General features: G+C 45.3%; 1 protein-coding gene across 1 annotated transcript in view; it reads left to right on the forward strand.

Moving 5' to 3' along the window:
* The first annotated feature begins 1642 nt into the window (after positions 1-1642).
* Positions 1643-22703, forward strand: part of LOC130360833 (serine palmitoyltransferase 3-like) — a 196032-nt gene continuing 174971 nt past the window's right edge. Inside the window, exons 1-2 of the mRNA XM_056563392.1 lie at positions 1643-1713; positions 3681-3744. The gene's annotated coding sequence lies outside the window, so the exon portion shown is untranslated. The remainder of the gene's footprint in view (positions 1714-3680; positions 3745-22703) is intronic.

The raw sequence follows: 22703 nt of genomic DNA on the forward strand, positions 1-22703 counted from the left end.
ATTTTGAATACTGTGGGGGGTGCAGTTTTTATAATGGGGTCTTTTATGGGGTATTTCTAATATGAAGACCCTTCAAATTTACTTCAAACCTGAACTGGTCCCTGAAAAAAAGCGAGTTTCAAAATTTTGTGAAAAATTGCTGCTGAACTTTGAAGCCCTCTGGTGTCTTCCAAAAGTAAAAACTTGTCAATTTTATGATGCAAACATAAAGTAGACATATTGTATATGTGAATAAAAAAAATTATTTGGTATATCCATTTTCCTTACAAGCAGAGAGCTTCAAAGTTAGAAAAATGCAAAACTTTCAAATTTTTCATCAAATTTTGGGATTTTTCACCAAGAAAGGATGTAAGTTACCACAAAATTTTACCACTATGTTAAAGTAGAATATGTCACGAAAAAACAATCTCGGAATCAGAATGATAACTAAAAGCATTCCAGAGTTATTAATGTTTAAAGTGACAGTGGTCAGAATTGCAAAAAATGGCTTTAAGGTGCAAAAGGGCTCAGTCCTTAAGGGGTTAAAGGGGTATTCCAGGCTAAACCTTTTTTTTTTTTATATATATATATATCAACTGGCTCCAGAAAGTTAAACAGATTTGTAAATTACTTCTATAAAAAAATCTTAATCCTTCCAATAGTTATTAGCTTCTGAAGTTTTCTGTCTAACTGCTCAATGATGATGTCACGTCCCGGGAGCTGTGCATGATGGGCGAATATCCCCATAGGAACTGCACAGCTCCCGGGACATGAGTCATCATAGAGCAGTTAGACAGAAAAAAACAACTCAACTTCAGAAGCTAACAACTATTGGAAGGATTAAGATTTTTTAATAGAAGTAATTTACAAATCTGTTTAACTTTCCAGAGCCAGTTGATATATAAAAAAAAGTTTTGGCCTGGAATACCCCTTTAAAGCCTGATGTAGCGTTTTGCTCTGCAGAATAAGCTTGCGCACCCTGAAAAGTGCTGGGTGTGGGGGGTTAGGGATGTTTGAGATCTCATAGTCTTGGACATCCTTGCCCTCGAAGACACTAGTCCTCCTGACCTGTATATGCGGGAGGGGGTGGCTAAGTGTCCCCCAGCCATATGGGGTTTTCTCTCTTATATACCTGGGATATATGGGAAATCTATAGTGACTATTCACCATTTTTATTTGATATTTATTTAATTCATTATAATTTGTTTTATATATAAAATATATTTTTTTTATTATATATTTTTTAGTATATACATTTTTTTATTTCTCATTTTTTTATATCTATATTTTTTTGATTTATCATTTTTCAGTTATATTTTTCTATGTAATTTTTTCTTATGGATTAATTTTATTATTTAAATATTATTTTCTATATTTTTTATTATTTATATGTTTGTCCTATGATTGGGCGCAACCACTCTAATTAGTTTAAGGTTAATATATAAGGGTTTTTGGAATATCGCACTGGTGTGAATGGCACAGCAAAATGTAAACTAGATGGTTTGTATAGCGTCAGTTGTTACCTGGATACCAGGTCGGGTGGCCTTGGAGAGGGTAACGGGATCGCGGCTCCCGTGTTTCCTCGCATTTATGCGAGTGATATCATGCGGGGTACTGTGGTCACGTGATGCATTATGGCCATGTGATCGGGCCCATGTGGCTGCTTGATAGTATCGCGCAGGCGCAGTGGAAATTACAGCACGCTAACGGCGCCATGTTCGTCATACAGAGCAGGTAAGCGCTATTCTCCTACATTGTTTCCATATAATCATGCACTTTTATGTATCTCATGTGCAATCTACTTATGAATTGTTGTAGATGATTAACTGTTATTGCGGAAATACGGGAGTTGTGATTCAAGCATTGTTTGTAACACTGAAGCACTTTCTAAGCACTTTACTGTTATATCTGGCACTGATATTTATAAATGTACATAACACTGTGATGTAATATTTGATATCATTTTTTTGTAATTGTGTGATTAAGTAGATGTTTAGATTTTTTTTTTTAATGACACTTACCTGGGTATATATACCCCTTAACATGTGTATATATATTTAAAGATATTATGAGCTACCCAAGAGAGAGACCGGACCCAAAGTTAAGTACCGTATTTTTCGCCCTATAGGACGCACCGGCGTATATGACGCACCCAATTTATAGGTGCAAAATCTAAAAAAATTAAGATTTTGAACCCAATAGTGGTCTTCAACCTGCGGACCTCCAGATGTTGCAAAACTACAACTCCCAGCATGCCCGGACAGCCGTTGGCTGTCCGGGCATGCTGGGAGTTGTAGTTTTGCAACATCTGGAGGTCCGCAGATTGAAGACCACTGCATAGGAGATAATACTCACGTGTCCCCGCCGCTCCGGACCCTTCACCGCTGCCCTGGATGTCGCTCCACCGCTGTTGCCGTGTCCCCGTCGCTCCGGAACATCTCTGCTGCCGGCCGGGTATCCTCGCTTTCCGTTGCCGCCATCACGTCGTTACGCACGCCGACGCACGTACGCGACGACGTGATGACGAGGAAGGAGAGCGCCGGCCATACAGGGGATCCCTGAACGGAGAAGACACCGAGGAGGCAGGTAAGGTCCCTCCCGGTGTCCTGTAAGCACTAACCCGGCTATTCACTCGGGCTGTTTGGGACCGCCGCGGTGAAATCGTGGCGGTCCCGAACAGCCCGACTGAAGAGCCGGGTTAGTGTCACTTTCCCTTCAGACGTGGCGGTAAGCTTTGATCGCCGCGTCTGAAGGGTTAATACAGGGCATCACCGCGATCGGTGATGTCCTGTATTAGCCGCGGGTCCCGGCCGTTGATGGCCGCAGGGACCGCCGCGATAGGGGTGTATTCGCCGTATAAGACGCACCGACTTTTTTCCCCCAGTTTTGGGGAAGAAAAAGTGCGTCTTATACGGCGAAAAATACGGTGACTACTTTTTATTCTGTATTCTAGCTTCCTCTACATTGATTATTTCTTTTTCTTTTATTTATTTACTTTTTTGCTGTTTTGCATAATATTAATATTTTGCAAAGTTATTGCTTTACACCGAACCTTCTAGTGCTGCATCCTTGTTTCTCACTATCCTTGGAACTTACTGCAAAACAGCTTCTTTTGTTAAAGGGGTTGTCCCATGAATATGTGGTGGCCCAGTAGAGCTTGTGCAGCAGCTTCCAAAAGGACTATTCTTGTTTGTACAAGGTTTGAAGGATGCATTGTATATGTCTCAAGTATTGTATGATAATGCAAGTATATTGTAAAATTTCTAATGTAGTTTCTGTATTACAGTGCATGTGAAAACACAGACTTAGTTCTACACTAGTGTTGGGCGCGAATATTCGCATTTAGAAATTTTAACTCAAATTCGCGAATATTGCGAATATATTCACTATATATTCGAAATTGCGAATATTCGTTTTCCTGCATATTCACATATTCCTTCTTTTCACTTGTGAGCCAATTAGAATGATGCAAATTCACTTGTCAGAGGATATCAACAACATCCCTAGCAACCAATAGTAAGGTTGACCACCGCCTCACAGTTTTCTTCCTCGAATATGCGAATATGCAATATAACGAATATAATGAATACGCAAAATTCGCAAATATAGGACGAATATTCGTCTATATATTCACAAAATATTGCGAATTCGAATATGACCAATGCCGCTCATCACTACATTACACTGCATTTCTTGTACAGCTAAACCAGACTTTTGGCCAATGAATTCAGGAGCCAGTCCTATCTCCCTAGCCTGGAAATAGAGGTAGATCTTGATCTTTTTAAGGACTATTGAGCCTATTGTTAATGACAGTTGTATCTTCTACATGTCACTAGTCCTGTCTGCAGCAAAGAAGTTCCTGAGCCTTGCCCAAATGAGTATATTTTTGCTCTTTATCATTTTTTTCGAAGAGATTTAACAAGGATAAGTTGTGAAAGGGCCTTGTTGTCTTTTCACTGGATCGTCTACTTGACCTCAAGTTTGGAACAATGCCAGCCTGTCTACCACATAAGGGGAATGTCTCCTGGTTACACTTCTCTGAGTGTCATGTCACAATTTACCACAACAGTATGTGGAGGGAAGTCTTTAGTCTGCAGTTCAAGCTACATTAAAGTTTATGTATTGTACTGGACTCATCAGGAGTTTTATTCCACAACGATAAATAGGTCTAAACAGATGTATTATATTATTATGTAAAATTAAATATAATATTTCAAATGTAAAAGTGTTACTGAAAATGTACAGATTGAAAAATATACATAATTATTAATTCCTTTTTTTCCCCTGTTGTCCTTGGTTATGACCATCTTAGGACATACACTTAGACGGTCACACATGCTCACTTCACCTGCATATTGCCCATTAGTCTCTACTGTGTATGCAAGCAAGGGGGATTGTGGGAACATATGTGCTCTTTTGCCTGGCAACAGCAGAGTCACAATTAAGAGAGGACACCAGAAAGTGATCAGATCCATGGAGGAGGGGTATAGCAGTACAAGGATGGATTTCATTTTACCATGAAAAAAACAGCACATTTGTCCTCCTTCACATGTATGTGTGTGCTATACAGCTGATTTTTACCAACTTTGCCATCAACTTTAGGTTATTGGAAAAGCCCTTTTCCTAAAGTTCAAGTTTACTGTAACTCTGGATGTGTGATATCCAAATATGTTCCGAATATGTGGCGCTCAATTATGAGGCACTGTGTGCAGGGTGATTGGATATGATCATATGGCCAGGGCACCTTTAACCTATATGGTCCAAGGATAGGACAGCTTCTCCTGGGCCAGGCGCGGGATAATAAATACACTGATGCCAGGCTATGGATAACTGTTTTTTTTACTGAGGCAGGAGTAGATGTTACAATCTTCACAGCGCAGATTAGAGTAGAAGAGATGCAGAGTAACCCTTGGAGCCCTGTAGACTTGCTTTGACTTGAAGTTTATTACACCCACTTGACTTCCTACTTGTTCCAGGCCTGAGACTTTAGATATAATGCTGAGGCCTCCTACGCTGGCTAGGGTTCTGATAATGTCCAATTAACGCTACACCGCCAGGGTATGAACTCTCACTGTGTGGGTTCCTGGGCGGGGAACACTTGAAGAATAGCATGGTCATTTGCTTGAAAATTTACTTTAGGCTTCCCTTGAACCACCTCACACTCCTGCTGTCTCTTCTCCACACTGGAGCTCACACCGTACTAAACTGAAACTAAACTCTCACTGAACTGAAGAGCTCCTCCCCCCTCACTATATTTGGCTTAGCTAGGGGGGCCTCCAATTGGGCAATTAGGGTCACATGGGTACTCTGCATCATGCCTTCTTACAGATATCCTGCACATTTCTTAAAGACACATTGCACAACAATATAAAAGAACAGACAAAGCATAACAAATATAATCAAAGCATCACCTGAGCAGCAGGGGGCAGCATAGGCACCTGAAGCAATGTTTACTTGACAGGACGCACTCCGGCACTGGGACACCACAAATATAATAGAAGTGAAATGTTCAAAAAGAGCGTGCATACACTCCCAATGAGCATGCATGTATTATGTACACAATACACTTCATAAATCATAAAGGAGCATAATCCATTTCCCATTGACATATATTATGTAAAGAAAACCACATTGCAACAGTATATATATGTATACATGTATTTATTTTTATAAATTTATTTTTTGCTGTATACAATAGAGTAGTCCACTACGCATTTGTATACAGCAAAATCAAATGTTCCATAGCTGTCTTAGTTGATTGGCTAAGAGGGACTGCATGGCTTACTAAGGTCCCATGATAGAAGAACTTGATCAATATCAGACAAAAGCCAGTGCACACCAGTCCTTGACCGTGTGATTTATTTCCCTTCTTTTGCTGATGGTGTGTTTTGTATGTGTGTGGGGAGGGGTATGACCAATCATAGAAAAATGAGTTGAAGCAGACATTGCACCTTGCCATTTTTGTAAAAAGGGGAGATGAAGAATATTGTATGTGGGCTGGTGTGGTTTAAAGGGGTACTCCGCTGCCCCAACATTCGGAACATTTTGTTCCGAACATTTGGAGCGGAGGTCATGAGGTTATGGCCACGCCCCCTTGTGATGCCCCCTCAATGAAATTCTATCGGAGGGGGTGTGGTGGCTGCCACGCCCCCTCCCATAGACTTGCATTGAGGGGGCGTAGCTTGACATCATGAGAGGTGTGAATATGATGTCACGACCCCTGCCGCCCACACCCTGCGTTCTACTGCACAGATATCAAAGGGGGTCTCAGCTGCGGGACCCCCAAGATCAGACATCCTATTTCCTATCCTTTTGAAAGGGGATAAGATGTCAAGGGGCACAGTACCCCTTTAGGTGCAGGAATGGCTTTTCTAAGCCTAGTCCAAGCCTGGGTACCACAGGCAATCATTGCACGCTGTGCACCTTTAACACCGCTGCTGAATCGCCGATCATACACATGCAGGAAATGGTCGGGAACACAGCTCTGAAAAGAGCAAGCGCCTTTAACTCTTGAAGGGTTTCTCTGGGGCACTGAACTTATCAGACACTTATCCCCTATCTACACTTGCCTATGTCCAGGAAGGGGGCTAGAGTGTGCTGAAGAGAGGTATGTAGGATGGGCCTATACAGTAGATCATGGGGGGACTCCAGCGGTTGGACCACCGCGATCTCCTGTACGGGGCCCATCCTACTTACCCTTTCTCAGCACATTCCTGTCCCCTTCCTATACATAGGCAAGTGATGTGTTTCTGTAAGGTAAGCTGCTGTGATATCCCTGGTGTGTTTCCATCAAGTATTTTCCTGTGAAATCACAAGTGTGTTTCCATCAGGTAAACTCCAGTGACATCACAAGGGGCTTTCAGTCAGGTAAAAGCTGTCAGCTTCTGTAACATCTAATATGACAAGTGTGTTAAAGTGAGGTAAACCTTTATGACATCCCAAATGGGTTTTAAACAGGTAAACATAACGTGACGTCACCAAAGTGTATCTTTCCGTTAAGCTGCTTGTCGAACTGCTTTGACATCACTCAAGAATTAGATAAACAGCTGTGAGATCACAGGTTGGTTTAAGTCAGGTAAGATACTGTGACATCACAAGCACTTTTAGACTTGGTTTCCACATACGTTTTTACATAGGTTTTTTTCTGGTATTTTTTGGAAAACTGCAGTGCCAGATGTGTATTCAAAAGGAGTGAGAGATATAAAGGAAGGACTTATACTTCTTCCTGCTGGATTCACTTCTGACTTTCGCTCAAAAACTGCTGTGGCAGTTTTCAAAAAAAAAAAACATCTGAAAAAAACTATGTGGAAACCTAGACTCAGTCAGTCAGGCAAGCTCAGAAATGCACATACCATATGAATTCATTTTGAGTCAGAAAAGCACCATTATAGGGAGATTTATCAAAACCTGAAGAGAAAGAGAGGTGCAGTTGCCCATAACAACCAATAATTTTTTTCATTTAAAAAAAGAGCCTCTTAAAAATGAAAGAAGCAACCTAATTGGTTGCTATGGGCAACTGCACCTGTCTTCATCTACACAGGTTTTTTTTTATATAAATTTCCCCAGTATTGATGTCAGACTTACTGGCCTATAGTTGCCTATAGTGATAGTTGGTATCACATCCTTTTAACGTGGGGACGCACTCCACCTATCCATAGTGAATCTGCTAATTCCCCTCGGTAAAGCCATGCATTCTGCAGTAACTCACAACAACGCACCCTACAAGCCAGTGTAAAGAAAATGTAAAGGTTTTTACCACCATAATACAGTCAACTATCAATGTTCCTGGGTTTGCCAGTGTTATGGATATGATTTGCTCATTGCACCTTATCACCTCACACTGTCTACAGATAGTACAAAATGTATCACTACTGTACCTGTAATCCTCTCAACAACTCATATATGGACTAGTGGTACTAGGCAGACCCAGCATTACAAGACAGTGGTGTCCTCTGTATAGGAGTCTCTTTGGATTGAAATCATTGATATACCGTAACTTATTGATGTGGAATGAGAAATAGGAATTATGGATTATATAGAATCCAGACAAGTCCCCTTCACTAATACAGACTACAGACCTGACCAACCTATATCAATTCAGACCCTATACCAGACTCATCAGATACTCACTCACCTCTCTGTGTTTTTTCTGTGTGCAGTACTTTTTACTACCAGACACTGCCACAAACATTGCCCTTATTCCAGACCAGAAAAGTACAGCACCACTAACCAGAGAGAATACAGCTAGACAGAGACAGAGACAGAGCATGCACTCATGCAGGCAACTTAAGGTGTGGCTCCAAAAGCCACTTTCATAACTAGGCCCGGCCTGAATTCCTGTAAGGTTCTAAACTGGTAATGGGTACTTGAATGACGTCTTCCCAGTTTCTCCCTCCTTTTCTCTCTCCTTTCATCCATAGTAGGGGACAAGATAGGTACTTGCCAGGGTAAATCTAGCACAATGCAGTGGCTCCCAGCGGCAAGGGTACTTAGGAGGTCTAGGCCTACAATAGAGAAGGGGGTAGATCAAACAGAATTTTCTCCCTTTGGGCAGTGGCTTGAGCATAGACATCCTACCTTCTGTCAGTGTAAGTCTATGGGCTAATACAAGTGCAGATAGGCTCACCTCTTCACAGGGCATATGGAGAGATATTAACGGTGCAAACATAAAATGCTTTTTTCCCACCATACACACTACACAGTGGGACACTGCACAGACCCTAGAACCCTAAACAAATGCACATGGCAGATACCCTAAATTCATAAATACTCATAATTCTCCTAAACTAAAACAAACTCCAGACCACCCACCTAAAACTACTACCTCAGACCAGACGCCACCAGATACCCAGCTCTCCTTATACATGCAGTCCATTTTACTCTGGGCACCACTGTTGACTGTGGACTACAAAAATGAGTAGACAACTTTTCCAGGAGTCACCTTTTTCTGGGAGCCCTCTGGGCATTTCAGGAGAGCTGGTCATGTATGTACATAAATAAGAATACATAAATAGAAGAATTTAAAACTTCACTAGCATCTTGCTGAAGAGAATAATTCCCAGAACCCTCTGCTTATGTTCCCCTTCACTTAGCACCCAGCAATCATGAAGATGAGAGTCACCTCCGAGCGCTTCCATCATTTCCCGTCTCTGGTTGGTGTATTGTTTATAATGTTCACAATGATTTGCAGTTATCTTTTCTTGCCACAAATTTATGCAAACTACCAGCAATTTTCTTTCATTTACATATATATTTTGTGACTCTGAATGCTTGAATTAAAAGGAAAAATAGAGAAAAAAAAACTATTCGCTGAGTTTTCTGTGTCTTAAAATATGATGTAAGATTCTTTGCTAAATTAATGTCTGATGTTGAGGGTTTATTTTATGCAAATAAGGAATGCAAATAAAGAATGTATCATTCGAGCATATATATATACCCAACTTAATGTCTTGATGGCTTCTTCTCGTCTTATATTTAAAGTTTGGTGCCTGTAAATCTTGGTGTCAAGACAGTAAAGATCTCAAGCATATGAATCACACCGCATGCACCGTCCATATGACATTTCCATATGGTTCAAATCTTTTGTATATGGCACCCGTAAATGGAACCACGAGACATCAGGGAATAGCGGCATTTAATGTTTAAATGCCGTAATCTGTATAGATCATGGTATTTAAACAGTTAAATGATGGACATTGGAGCGATCTCCGATGTCCGTCATTACTGGGAGATGTCAGCGGACATCTCCTGGTCATGACGCGGACCCTATCCACAGGTCCCCATCATGTTTGCCCACCCGACCCATGACATACATGTATGTCACGGGTCGGGAAGGGGGTTATATGTAATGAGGTATTTACAGGAGGAGTTAGTAGAGTTTATGTTCTGTGGCAGTTTATCAATGTAAAAGCTGGTGATAAAGAAAAGGGACAAAAAAACTATTAAAGCAAAGTCTTTGGAGAATATTCTCAATGCTGGAAGATATGTGGTCTGCAATGAAGTCCATTACTTTCTTTAGTAGGCTCTTTTAAGCATGGGGTAAAAGTGTGGGCAGTAGACGGTAGGCAGTTCCAAAATGCTGTGTTTAGAAAGGATCCTCACCATTCCAAGTGTCACATTGTTGGTTGGTTTGTTGTCATGTCATGTCAATTTTCAAAGAGTTTTATTAAAGATTTTTCAAGGGCATAAGTATAACAACATACACTGCTTAAAAAAATAAAGGGAACACTTAAACAACACAATACAATTCCAAGTCAATCACACTTCTGTGAAATCACACTGTCCACTAAGGAAGCAACACTGATTGACAATCAATTTCACATGCTGTTGTGCAAATGGAACAGACAACAGGTGGAAATTATGGGCAATTATCAATAAAGGAGTGGTTCTGCAGGTGGTGACCACAGACCTTTTTTAGTTCCTATGCTTCCTGGCTGATGTTTTGGTCACTTTTGAATGCTGGCGGAGCTTTCACTCTAGTGGCAGCATAAGATGGAGTCTACAACCCACACAAGTGGCTCAGGTAGTGCAGCTCATCCAGAATGGCACATCAATGTGGGCTGTGGCAAGAAGGTTTGCTATGCCTGTCAGCGTAGTGTCCAGAGCATGGAGGCGCTACCAGGAGACAGGCCAGTACATCGGGAGATGGGGAGAAGGCCGTAAGAGGGCAACACAGCAGCAGGACCGCTACCTCTGCCTATGTGCAAGGAGGAGCAGGTGGAGCACTGCCAGAGTCCTGCAAAATGACCTCCAGCAGGCCACAAATGTGCATGTGTCCACTCAAATGGTCAGAAACAGACTGGAGCCCTGTGCTCTTCACAGATGAAAGCAGGTTCACACTGAGCACATGTGACAGACATGACAGTGGAGAACATTCTGTGGAGAACATTCTGCTGCCTGCAACATCCTCCAACATGACCGGTTTGGTGGTGGGTCAGTAATGGTGCGGGGTGGCATTTCTTTGGGGGGCTGCACAGCCCTCCATGTGCTTGCCAGAGGTAGCCTGACTGCCATTAGGAACCCAGATGAGATCCTCAGATCCCTTGTGAGACCATATGCTGGTGCGGTTGGCCCAGGGTTCCTCCAAATGCAAGACAATGCTAGACCTCATGTTGCTGGAGTGTGTCGGCAGTTCCTGCAAGAGGAAGGCATTGATGCTATGGACTGGCCTGCCCGTTCCCCAGACCTGAATCCGATTGAGCAGATCTGGGATATCATGTTTCGCTCCATGCACCAAGGCCACGTTGCACCACAGACTGTCCAGGAGTTGGTGGATGCTTTAGTCCAGGTCTGGGAGGACATCCCTCAGGAGACCATCCGCCACCTCATCAGGATCATGCCCATGTAGGAAGGTCATACGGGCACTTGGAGGCTACACACACTACTGAGCATCATTTCAACTTGTTTTGAGGACATTACATCAAAGTTGGATTAGCCTGTAGTGTGGCTTTCCACTTTGATTTTGAGTGTGACTCCATATCCAGACCTCCATGGGTTGATAAACTTGATTTCCATTGATTATTTTTGTGTGATTTTGTTGTCAGTATATATTCAACTATGTAAAGACGAAAGTATTTCATACGATTAGTTCATTCATTCAGATCTAGGATGTGTTATCTTAGTGTTCCCTTTATGTTTTGTTGAGCAGTGTATATTCATATAGTGATGAGCGGCATTGCCCATATTCGAATTTGCAATATTTCGTGAATATATAGACTAATATTCGTTCTATATTCACGAATTTCGCATATTCAATGTATTCATATATGCGTATATTCGCATATGTGAATGTTACGCCGAGCGCTCCGGGTCCCTGCTCCTCCCCGGAGCGCTCGCGGCGTTCTCCTCTCTGCAGCGCCCCGGTCAGACCCGCTGACCGGGAGTGCTGCACTGTCACTGCCGGAGGGGATGCAATTCGCATAGCGGGACGCGCCCGCTCGCTGGTCGCATCTCAATCTACTTACCTGTCCCGTTCCCCGGCTGTCACGTCCTGGCGCGCGCGGCTCCGCTCTCTAGGGCGCGCGCGCGCCGGCTCTCTAAGATTTAAAGTGCCAGTGCACCACTATTGGTGCCTGGCCCAATCAGTGTAATTGCTCCCATCTGCTTCATTCCTATAAAACCTCACTTCCCCTTCCTGTCCGGGCCGGATCTTGTTGCCTTGTGCCTAGTGAAAGCGTTTTTGTGTATGCCCTTACCAGTGTTACCAGACCTTCTGCCGTTGCCCTTGACTACGAAGCTTGCCGCCTGCCCTGACCTTCTGCTATGTCTGACCTCGCCTCTGTCTAGTCCTTCTGTCCCACGCCTCTCTCAGCAGTCAGTGAGGTTGAGCCGTTACCGGTGGACACGACCTGGTTGCTACCGCTGCAGCAAGACCATCCCGCTCTGGTGAAAACCAGTAGCAACTTAGAACCGGTCCACGCCAATCCCTCTCTGACACAGAGGATCCACCTCCAGCCTGCCAAATCCTAACAGTAGATTCGGCCATGGATCCCGCTGAGGTGCCGCTGCCAAGTCTCGCTGACCTATCCACGGTGGTCGCCCAGCAATCCCAACAGATCACCCAAAAAGGACAACAGCTGTCACAGTTGTCTGCCATGCTACAGCAGCTTCTGCCTCTACAGCAGCAACCATCTCCTCCGCCAGCTCCTGCACCTCCTCCACAGCGAGTGGCCGCTGCTAGCCTCCGCTTGTCCCTGCCGGACAAATTTGATGGGGACTCTAAACTCTGCCGTGGTTTTCTGTCTCAATGTTCCCTACACTTGGAGATGTTGTCGGACCAATTTCCCACAGAACGGTCTAAAGTGGCTTTCGTAGTTAGTCTTCTGTCTGGAAAGGCCTTGTCATGGACCACACCGCTCTGGGACCGCAATGATCCTGCCACAGCCTCTGTCTAGGCCTTCTTCGCTGAAGTCCGTAGTGTCTTTGAGGAGCCTGCCCGGGCCTCCCCTGCTGAGACTGCTTTGCTGAATCTAGTCCAAGGAAGTTCTTCCGTAGGCAAATACGCCATCCAGTTTCGTACCCTCGCCTCAGAGCTAGCCTGGAACAATGAGGCCCTCTGCGCGACCTTCAAGAAAAGCTCATCCAGCAACATCAAAGATGTACTGGCGCATGAGAAATTCCTGCTAACCTGTCTGAACTTATCCATTTAGCCACCCGCATCGACATGCGTTTTTCTGAAAGACACCAGGAGCTCCGCCAGGAAAAGGACCTTGATCTCTGGGCACCTCTCTCCCAGAATCCTTTGCAACCTACCCCTGTGCCTCCCGCCGAGGAGGCTATGCAAGTGGATCGGTCTCGCCTGACCCATGAAGAGAGGTCTCGTCGCAGAGATAAAAATGTATGCCTGTACTGCGCTAGTACCGAACATTTCCTAGTGGACTGCCCTATTCGTCCTCCGTGTCTGGGAAACACACGCACGCACCCTGTGCACGTGGGGGTGGCGTCCCTTGGTGTGAATTCTGCTTCTTCACGTCTCACTGTGCCTGTGCGGATTTCTCCTTCTGCCAACTCCTCCTTCTCAGCTGTGACCTTCTTGGACTCTGGTTCTGCAGGAAATTTCATTTTGGCCTCTTTTGTTAATAGGTTCAGCATCCCAGTAACCCGTCTCGTCAAGCCGCTCTACATTTCTTCTGTCAACGGAAAAAAATTGGACTGCACTGTGCGTTACCGCACAGAACCACTGCTTATGGGCATTGGACTGCATCACGAAAAAATTGAATTTTTTGTTCTGCCCAACTGCACCTCTGAAGTCCTCTTCGGTCTGCCATGGCTCCAACGTCATTCTCCCACCCTTGACTGGACCACCGGGGAGATCAAAAATTGGGGTCCTTCTTGTCACAAACGATGCCTCACATCTGCCCCCACTTGTCTAACTCCTGAGGTTCCACCCTTACCAGTCCCTCCCAAGGCTTTCCAGGACTTTTCTGATATTTTCTGCAAAAAGCAAGCAGAGATCTTACCTCCTCATAGTCCCCTTCCTGGTACCACTCTGCCCCGTGGCAAGCTTCACCCTCTGCCCCCCTCCCCATTCCCACTTCTTCTGGAGTTCCTGCCATAGAGGAAATAACCCAGGACTTCTCCGTTATCTGAAAAGAGACTCAAGAGTCGCTCCCACTGGCCTCGTCTCGTATGAAGGGACAAGCAGATAAAAAGAGGGGGAGACCTAAGGGGGGGGGGTGCTGTTACACCGAGCGCTCCGGGTCCCTGCTCCTCCCCGGAGCGCTCGCGGCGTTCTCCTCTCTGCAGCGCCCCGGTCAGACCCGCTGACCGGGAGCGCTGCACTGTCACTGCCGGCGGGGATGCGATTCGCATAGCGGAACACGCCCGCCCGCGGGTCGCATCCCAATCTACTTACTTGTCCCGTTCCCCGGCTGTCACATCCTGGCGCGCGCGGCTCCGATTTAAAGGGCCAGTGCACCACTATTGGTGCCTGGCCCAATCAGTGTAATTTCTCCCATCTACTCCATGCCTATAAAACCTCACTTCCCCTTCCTGTCCGGGCCGGATCTTGTTGCCTTGTGCCTAGTGAAAGCGTTTTTGTGTATGCCCTTACCAGTGTTACCAGACCTTCTGCCGTTGCCCTTGACTGCAAAACCTGCCGCCTGCCCTGACCTTCTGCTACGTCTGACCTCGCCTCTGTCTAGTCCTTCTGTCCCACGCCTCTCTCAGCAGTCAGTTAGGTTGAGCCGTTACCGGTGGACACGACCTGGTTGCTACCCCCGCAGCAAGACCATCCTGCTTTGCGGCGGGCTCTGGTGAAAACCAGATGCAACTTAGAACCGGTCCACCGGTACGGTCCACGCCAATCCCTCTGACACAGAGGATCCACCTCCAGCCTGCCGAATCCTAACAGTGAATATTCGCATATTTGTGTATTCGAGGAAGAAAACAGTGAGTGGGTGGGCAACTTTACTATTGGTTGCTAGGGATGTTGTTGATAACCTCTGACAAGTGTATTTGCATCATTCTGATTGGCCCACAAGTGAAAAAAAGGAATATGCAAATATTCACAAAAGTGAATATTTATAATTTCGAATATGTAGGGAATATATTCACGAATTTGCTATAAAAATTTGAAATGCAAATATTCGCGCCCAACACTATATTCATAAGACATATTTAACCATTAACAGATAAAGGCCGATAGGGTCAATAGGGTAGACCACTCTTGCTCAGTTTCATTTAAGTTTTCGGTTATTTTGTGTTATTTTACAATAGCTTTCTTTGCTGCATCTTCAATTGCAAAGCTGATAGGGTCAGAGGTTTAGATGTAACCTTTGCACCACTTCTAGCTGCGCCACTGATTTGGACAGTGAATAGAAAGTCTTACAGAGGCAAAAACATGTGTTTGCAGCCCTAGGAAGACATATGTTTTCTATATGTCTTACCTGGGTCTTTTAGCAGTCACTTAGAGCTACTATTCTCATTCACCATAAAATAACCGCACACACCCTGGTAAGGCTTGTTTGATAGACACTGAGATTTCTGTTGTAACTTTACTTCTTTCTTTGCTTTATAAATTGATAACTATATGATGCACCTTTTGCTAATTTTGTATTTGTAATCATCCTTGGTGGGTTTATTTTGTATATGCTTAGTATATGATTGCAATTTTACTAGCCTTACAGTGTTATCTCACCAACCATCAAACTGGCCAAACAGAAAGTGGCCACAACTGGTTCACTCAGGAGATAAACACCTACACAAAAAGAACCAGTTATGTAAAAATAACAATTTTATTAGACATATATACAAAATGGACATACATATAAAATATCATGAAGGAAATAAAATACAGGTACTGAAATGACAATTACAGAAAAGGGGAGAAGGTATGGGAGGCTCAAAAGCAGGGAATACAGGGAATAATGCACAATATATAAGGCAACACCATTACTGATATAAAGAAACAAGGAAAAGGTTTCACAAGAACAAAAAAACTACATAGAAAAATCACAGAAAATGCCAACAACATAAAGATGTCTTGCCATGCATGCTGCTAACCTACCAGCTCCAACTCCAATGTACGTTTCGCTTTGTACTTCAGGGGGGCGTGTCTATAACCCCCAACCAAGTGGGTACATATATCATATATCAGCCAATGACCTAACAACATCATCTGAATGACAAGCAACCTGCCCAATCAGTAGTTGGATGTACTACAAAAAGCCCTGCCTATAAATCACTAATCATATTAACAACCTGTGTGGCAAAGAAGTATAAGCGTCCCGAATAGCGGGCGACATCATTGGATGTGACGACGCGGCGGAGTGGAAGTACGACTGCGTCAGGTGGTATGGTCATGTGATCGTGACTCTGATCACATGGCGCAGCATCAGCAGGTGGGGCATGGCCGGCTCTGGCTCCGTATTGGGTACTGAAAAACATAATATGCGCTGCATCCAATCAGAGGAATGTAATTCCCCCGAAGTATGCAGAGCATAAGAGATACCGGAGATGTAGCGCTTGCCAGCAGACATGAACAGGACAAGACAGACATGACTAAAAACGAAAAAGGCAAACATAAAACATGCAACCCAGTGTGTATAGTGTGCCACAAATAAATATAAACTGGTGCCACAGGGCAATCCCAAGTGTGTATTGTGTGAATGTGTACCACCACCGTGAAGATAATAAGGGAAGAGAATAGACAAATAGTGAGAAAAAGTAGATGTGTTAGGGAAAAGGTGTGCAAATGTAAATGGGTGAAAGTGTGTATGGTGAGAATGAATGGTGGATGTGTGTGCAGAAAGTGCAACAAACTAGGATAACCACCTACATGCAGTTATGTAATGTACAAGGTAAAGAACAAAATTCTCCTCAATGTCAAAAAAATGGAGTACTCAAGAATGCATGGTGACATCTAACAAATGGCAAAATCAAAAGGAAGTAGTGTTAAAAATAAATAAAAAAAATATATACAAAAAATATATATGAATATGAAAATATAAAAATATGTGATGAATATAGTGTTATGTGTGTGATCACAGTTTGTAATATAACAAAAATAGAAATATTAGTAATGAAGGGCATATATTGCCGTGAAACAGAAAGCTGGTGAAACCGATAGATGTTGGTGTAAATCACTTAGACCATAAATTGCATAAATGTAAACTAGTATATTATCCCTAGTACAGAAGAAAACTGATGTGAATACCACAAGATATAGAAAAAATAGTTTATTGACCTACTAAATTAGGAATATTGTTAAAAATAAGGTCCAAAAACAGAAGGGGCAAAAAACATGCACCAAAAATTGCAAAAGTGCTGGTATAATAGCAGCATACTTACCAAAGTGACAAGTGCAAATGCTAGAATAAAATCGGGGTTAAAACACAAGCTAAAAATGAGAGGCCGGTAGCAAGATGCATGGCAGGATGTACTAGAAGGAGAACGGCAACGGAAACATGGACGCGGCTTGGCTGAAGGACCTAAAAACAGAAAGAGAAAGAAGAAGAGAGAGTAAAGATTAAAATCAAATAGGATAAAATATAAAACCATATCAACCCACCAGACAGAGGGTAGTAAACAACAGACCAGGACCGACGGTAATAAGAATATACCCGATGCGCTTACAAGAATGGAACGAAACCAGCGTGATCGTTCAGGCCCTTAGGTTGTAAGGATTTAAGTTTATAAATCCATTTTCTTTCCAATTGGGTTAGTTTTATTTTCCAATTGCCTTCTCTAATGCCAGGAAAAATGCAGTCAATGCCTCTCACCTGCAGGCTACGCGGATCACAATCATGGAATGTTTTGAAGTGTCGAGAAACTGTAGTCAGACGTGTGGGGTCCGTTTCATGTCTTGCTGCTGTTATTCCAAGGACATGTTCTCTGGTATGCTTCTTGAGTTCACAGGTGGTCATACCTATATAGACAAAACCACAAGGGCAAGTAGCATGGTATATTACCCCAGATGTGTTACAAGAGATTGTGTGTCCAATCTGAAAGGAACGAGAGCCATCATGGTTATAGAAAATCGAATCTGGGCAGATGTTAGGGCAGGCAATGCATCTACTATAGAGGTGGCAAAGAAATTTGAAGGTTTTTTACCTTTGTAGTGACTATATACCAGCCTGTCTCTCAAATTGGCACTTCTGAATGTTATAGAAGGTTGTTTGGGGAGATACAGACTCAATGTGGGATCTGCCAATAGTATGTTCCAAATTTTAGATAAGATCTCTCTAACCTGGGATACCTGTGCATGGTAAGAGGTTATGAATCTTACCTGGTCATCCATCTTCTTCCTGTTTTTGGGTTGTAATAGACTTCGCCTGCTTGAGTGTTAAGTGACCCTTAGATATGCACGCCTGATCCAGTTGTCCTTATAACCGTGTTCAGAAAACCTGTTCCAAAGTTAAATTGACCGATGTTCAAATACCTCATCTGTGGAACAAATATGTTTAAAATGAAGAAATTGACCCATGGGGATCCCTTTAATCAAATCCTGAGGATGCGATGAATTGGCATGTAGTAGGGAATTGGTGGCAGTGGGTTTACGAAAAAGATCTGATTGTACATACCCCTGCTGTCCAAAAAATCCATGTGATGCCTTCCGGCTTTGTACGTGAGTTTACTATTCAGATTGTTCCTATTCAGAGAAGTCATAAATGTCTGAAGCTCCTCCTTTGATCCCTTCCAGACAAAAATGACATCATCAATATACCTATCCCACATTTAGATCAGTTAGAAAAATTGACCTCTCCCAGTTATGATGCGCTAGTCGCATCCAATGATGTCACCCGCTATTCGGGATGCTTATACTTCTTTGCCACACAGGTTGTTTATATGATTAGTGATTTATAGGCAGGGCTTTTTGTAGTACATCCAACTACTGATTGGGCAGGTTGCTTGTAATTCAGATGATGGTGTTAGGTGATTGGCTGATATATGATATATATATACCCACTTGGTTGGGGGTTATTGACATGCCCCCTGACGAAGCACAAAGCAAAATGTACGTTGGGGTTGGAGCTGGTAGGTTGGCAGGACGTCTTCATGTTGTTGGCATTTTCTATGATTTTTCTATGCTTTTGTTTTTTTTTGTTCTTGTGACTCTGTTACTCTTGTACCCATCTGTGGTCATACCACCTTTTCCGTGTTTCTTTATGTCAGTAATGGTGTCGCCTTGTCACGATGCCGGCTGGCAGGTAGTGGATCCTCTGTGCCAGAGAGGGATGGCGAGGACCGCGCTAGTGGACCGGTTCTAAGCCACTACTGGTTTTCACCAGAGCCCGCCGCAAAGCGGGATGGTCTTGCTGCGGCGGTAGTGACCAGGTCGTATCCACTAGCAACGGGTCACCTCTCTGACTGCTGAAGATAGGCGAGGTACAAGGGAGTAGGCAGAAGCAAAGTCGGACGTAGCAGAAGGTCGGGGGCAGGCGGCAAGGTTCGTAGTCAGGGGAGATAGCAGAAGTTCTGGTACACAGGCTTTAAACACACAAAACGCTTTCACTAGGCACAAGGGCAACAAGATCCGGCAAGGAAGTGCATGGGAGGAGGTTAGATATAGTCAGGGACCAGGTGGAAGCCAATTAAGCTAATTGGGCCAGGCACCAATCATTGGTGCACTGGCCCTTTAAGTCTCAGGGAGCTGGCGCGCGCGCGCCCTAGAGAGCGGAGCCGCGCGCGCCAGCACATGACAGCAGGGGACGGGAACGGGTAAGTGACCTGGGATGCGATTCGCGAGCGGGCGCGTCCCGCTGTGCGAATCGCATCCCCAACGGCCATGACAGAGCAGCGCTCCCGGTCAGCGGGACTGACCGGGGAGCTGCAGGGAGAAAGACGCCGTGAGCGCTCCGGGGAGGAGCGGGGGCCCGGAGCGCTAGGCGTAACAGTACCCCCCCCCTTAGGTCTCCCCTTCTCTTTGTCCGGTAACTGCCTCCCCTGGGATGAGGACACCGGGAAAGGATGGAGGGATTCCTCAACGGCAGGCAGAACAGCAGGAGTAGGAATGGGGAGAGAGGGCAGAGGGCGAGACCTGGCACGGGGCAGTGTGACACCAGGACGAGGGCCATGAGGGGACACAGAGGCTTGCCAGATGGGACTGGGAGGGGGGGAGAGGCATTTCCTGTGGCAGGCAGAGTCCTTAATGACCTTAAGGGGACCGGATACAGGAGGAATCACAGGATCACGGCAGGGAGTACTGGGAACCGGTTGAAGGCAGTCCTTGGAACAAGAGGGACCCCAACTCTTGATCTCCCCAGTGGACCAATCCAGGGTTGGGGAATGGTGTTGAAGCCAGGGTAGTCCAAGGAGAACTTCAGAAGTGCAATTAGGAAGGACAAAAAATACGATTTCCTCGTGATGAGGTCCGATGCACATTAGGAGGGGTTCCGTGCGGTAACGCACGGTGCAATCCAACCTGGCTCCGTTGACCGCGGAAATGTGGAGTGGCTTGGCAAGACGGGTCACCGGAATGCGGAATTTATTCACTAAGAACTCCCGAATAAAATTCCCAGAAGCTCCAGAGTCCAGGCAGGCCACGGCTGAGAGGGGAGAGCTGGCTGAAGTAGAAATCCGAACAGGCACCGTGAGACGTGGAGAAGCCGACTTAGCATCAAGAGACGCCACACCCACGAGAGCTGGGTGCGAGCGTGCGTTTCCCAGACGTGGAGGACGGATTGGGCAATCCACCAAAAAATGTTCAGTACTGGCACAGTACAGACAAAGATTCTCTTCCTTACGGCGATTCCTCTCTTCCAGGGTCAGGCGAGACCGATCCACTTGCATGGCCTCCTCGGCGGGAGGCCTAGGCGCAGATTGCAGTGGAGACTGTGGGAGAGGTGTCCAGAGATCTAAGTCTTTTTCCTGGCGGAGTTCTTGATGCCTCTCAGAAAAACGCATGTCAATGCGAGTGGCTAGATGAATGAGTTCATGCAGGTTAGCAGGAGTCTCTCGTGCGGCCAGAACATCTTTAATGTTGCTGGATAGGCCTTTTTTAAAGGTCGCGCAGAGAGCCTCATTATTCCAGGATAGTTCAGAAGCAAGAGTACGGAATTGTATGGCGTACTCGCCAACGGAAGAATTACCCTGGACCAGGTTCAGCAGGGCAGTCTCAGCAGAAGAGGCTCGGGCAGGTTCCTCAAAGACACTTCGAATTTCCGAGAAGAAGGAGTGTACAGAGGCAGTGACGGGGTCATTGCGGTCCCAGAGCGGTGTGGCCCATGACAGAGCTTTTCCAGACAGAAGGCTGACTACGAAAGCCACCTTAGACCTTTCAGTAGGAAACTGGTCCGACATCATCTCCAAGTGCAGAGAACATTGCGAAAGGAAGCCACGGCAAAACTTAGAGTCCCCATTAAATTTGTCCGGCAAGGACAGGCGGAGGCTAGGAGTGGCCACTCGCTGCGGAAGGGGTGCAGGAGCTGGCGGAGGAGATGATTGCTGCTGAAGTTGCGACACAATGGTGAATACTTCCGACAGCTGGTGGGTTAGATGGGCGATCTGTCGGGATTGCTGGGCGACCACCGTGGTGATATCAGAGATGTAAGGCAGAGGGACGTCAGCGGGATCCATGGCCGGATCTACTGTCACGATGCCGGCTGGCAGGTAGTGGATCCTCTGTGCCAGAGAGGGATGGCGAGGACCGCGCTAGTGGACCGGTTCTAAGCCACTACTGGTTTTCACCAGAGCCCGCCGCAAAGCGGGATGGTCTTGCTGCGGCGGTAGTGACCAGGTCGTATCCACTAGCAACGGGTCACCTCTCTGACTGCTGAAGATAGGCGAGGTACAAGGGAGTAGGCAGAAGCAAAGTCGGACGTAGCAGAAGGTCGGGGGCAGGCGGCAAGGTTCGTAGTCAGGGGAGATAGCAGAAGTTCTGGTACACAGGCTTTAAACACACAAAACGCTTTCACTAGGCACAAGGGCAACAAGATCCGGCAAGGAAGTGCATGGGAGGAGGTTAGATATAGTCAGGGACCAGGTGGAAGCCAATTAAGCTAATTGGGCCAGGCACCAATCATTGGTGCACTGGCCCTTTAAGTCTCAGGGAGCTGGCGCGCGCGTGCCCTAGAGAGCGGAGCCGCGCGCGCCAGCACATGACAGCAGGGGACGGGAACGGGTAAGTGACCTGGGATGCGATTCGCGAGCGGGCGCGTCCCGCTGTGCGAATCGCATCCCCAACGGCCATGACAGAGCAGCGCTCCCGGTCAGCGGGACTGACCGGGGAGCTGCAGGGAGAAAGACGCCGTGAGCGCTCCGGGGAGGAGCGGGGGCCCGGAGCGCTAGGCGTAACACGCCTTATATATTGTGCAGTATTCCCTGCTTATGCACCTCCCATACCTTCTCCCCTTTTCTGTAATTGTCATTTCAGTATTCCTTCATAATATTTTATATGTATGTCCATTTTGAATATATGTCTAATAAAATTGTTATTTTTACAGAACGGTGTGGGTGTTTACCTTACAGTGTTATGTGTACTTTAGGGATTGTTATTGGTGCCTCTATTTTTAATATGACTTTTTTTTTCTTTTAATTGTTAAAGATTTTTTCATTAAAGATTTTTTCATTTTTTTGATTAACCCCTTAAGGACCAAGGGCGTACAGGTACGCCTTTGTTCCCTGGTACTTTAGGACCAAGGGCGTACCTGTACAAATGCCCAAGGGGGTCATCAGACCCCCCCCATGTCAGCGATCGGCGCAACTCGCAAGTGAATTCACACTTGCGATTTGCGCGATTCCGGGTCATTACGGGTCTATGGTGACTCGGTGACCAGGAATATAAG

The sequence above is a fragment of the Hyla sarda genome, chromosome 3 (genome assembly GCF_029499605.1).
Source record: "Hyla sarda isolate aHylSar1 chromosome 3, aHylSar1.hap1, whole genome shotgun sequence".
In the NCBI taxonomy this organism is placed as follows: Eukaryota; Metazoa; Chordata; class Amphibia; order Anura; family Hylidae; genus Hyla; species Hyla sarda.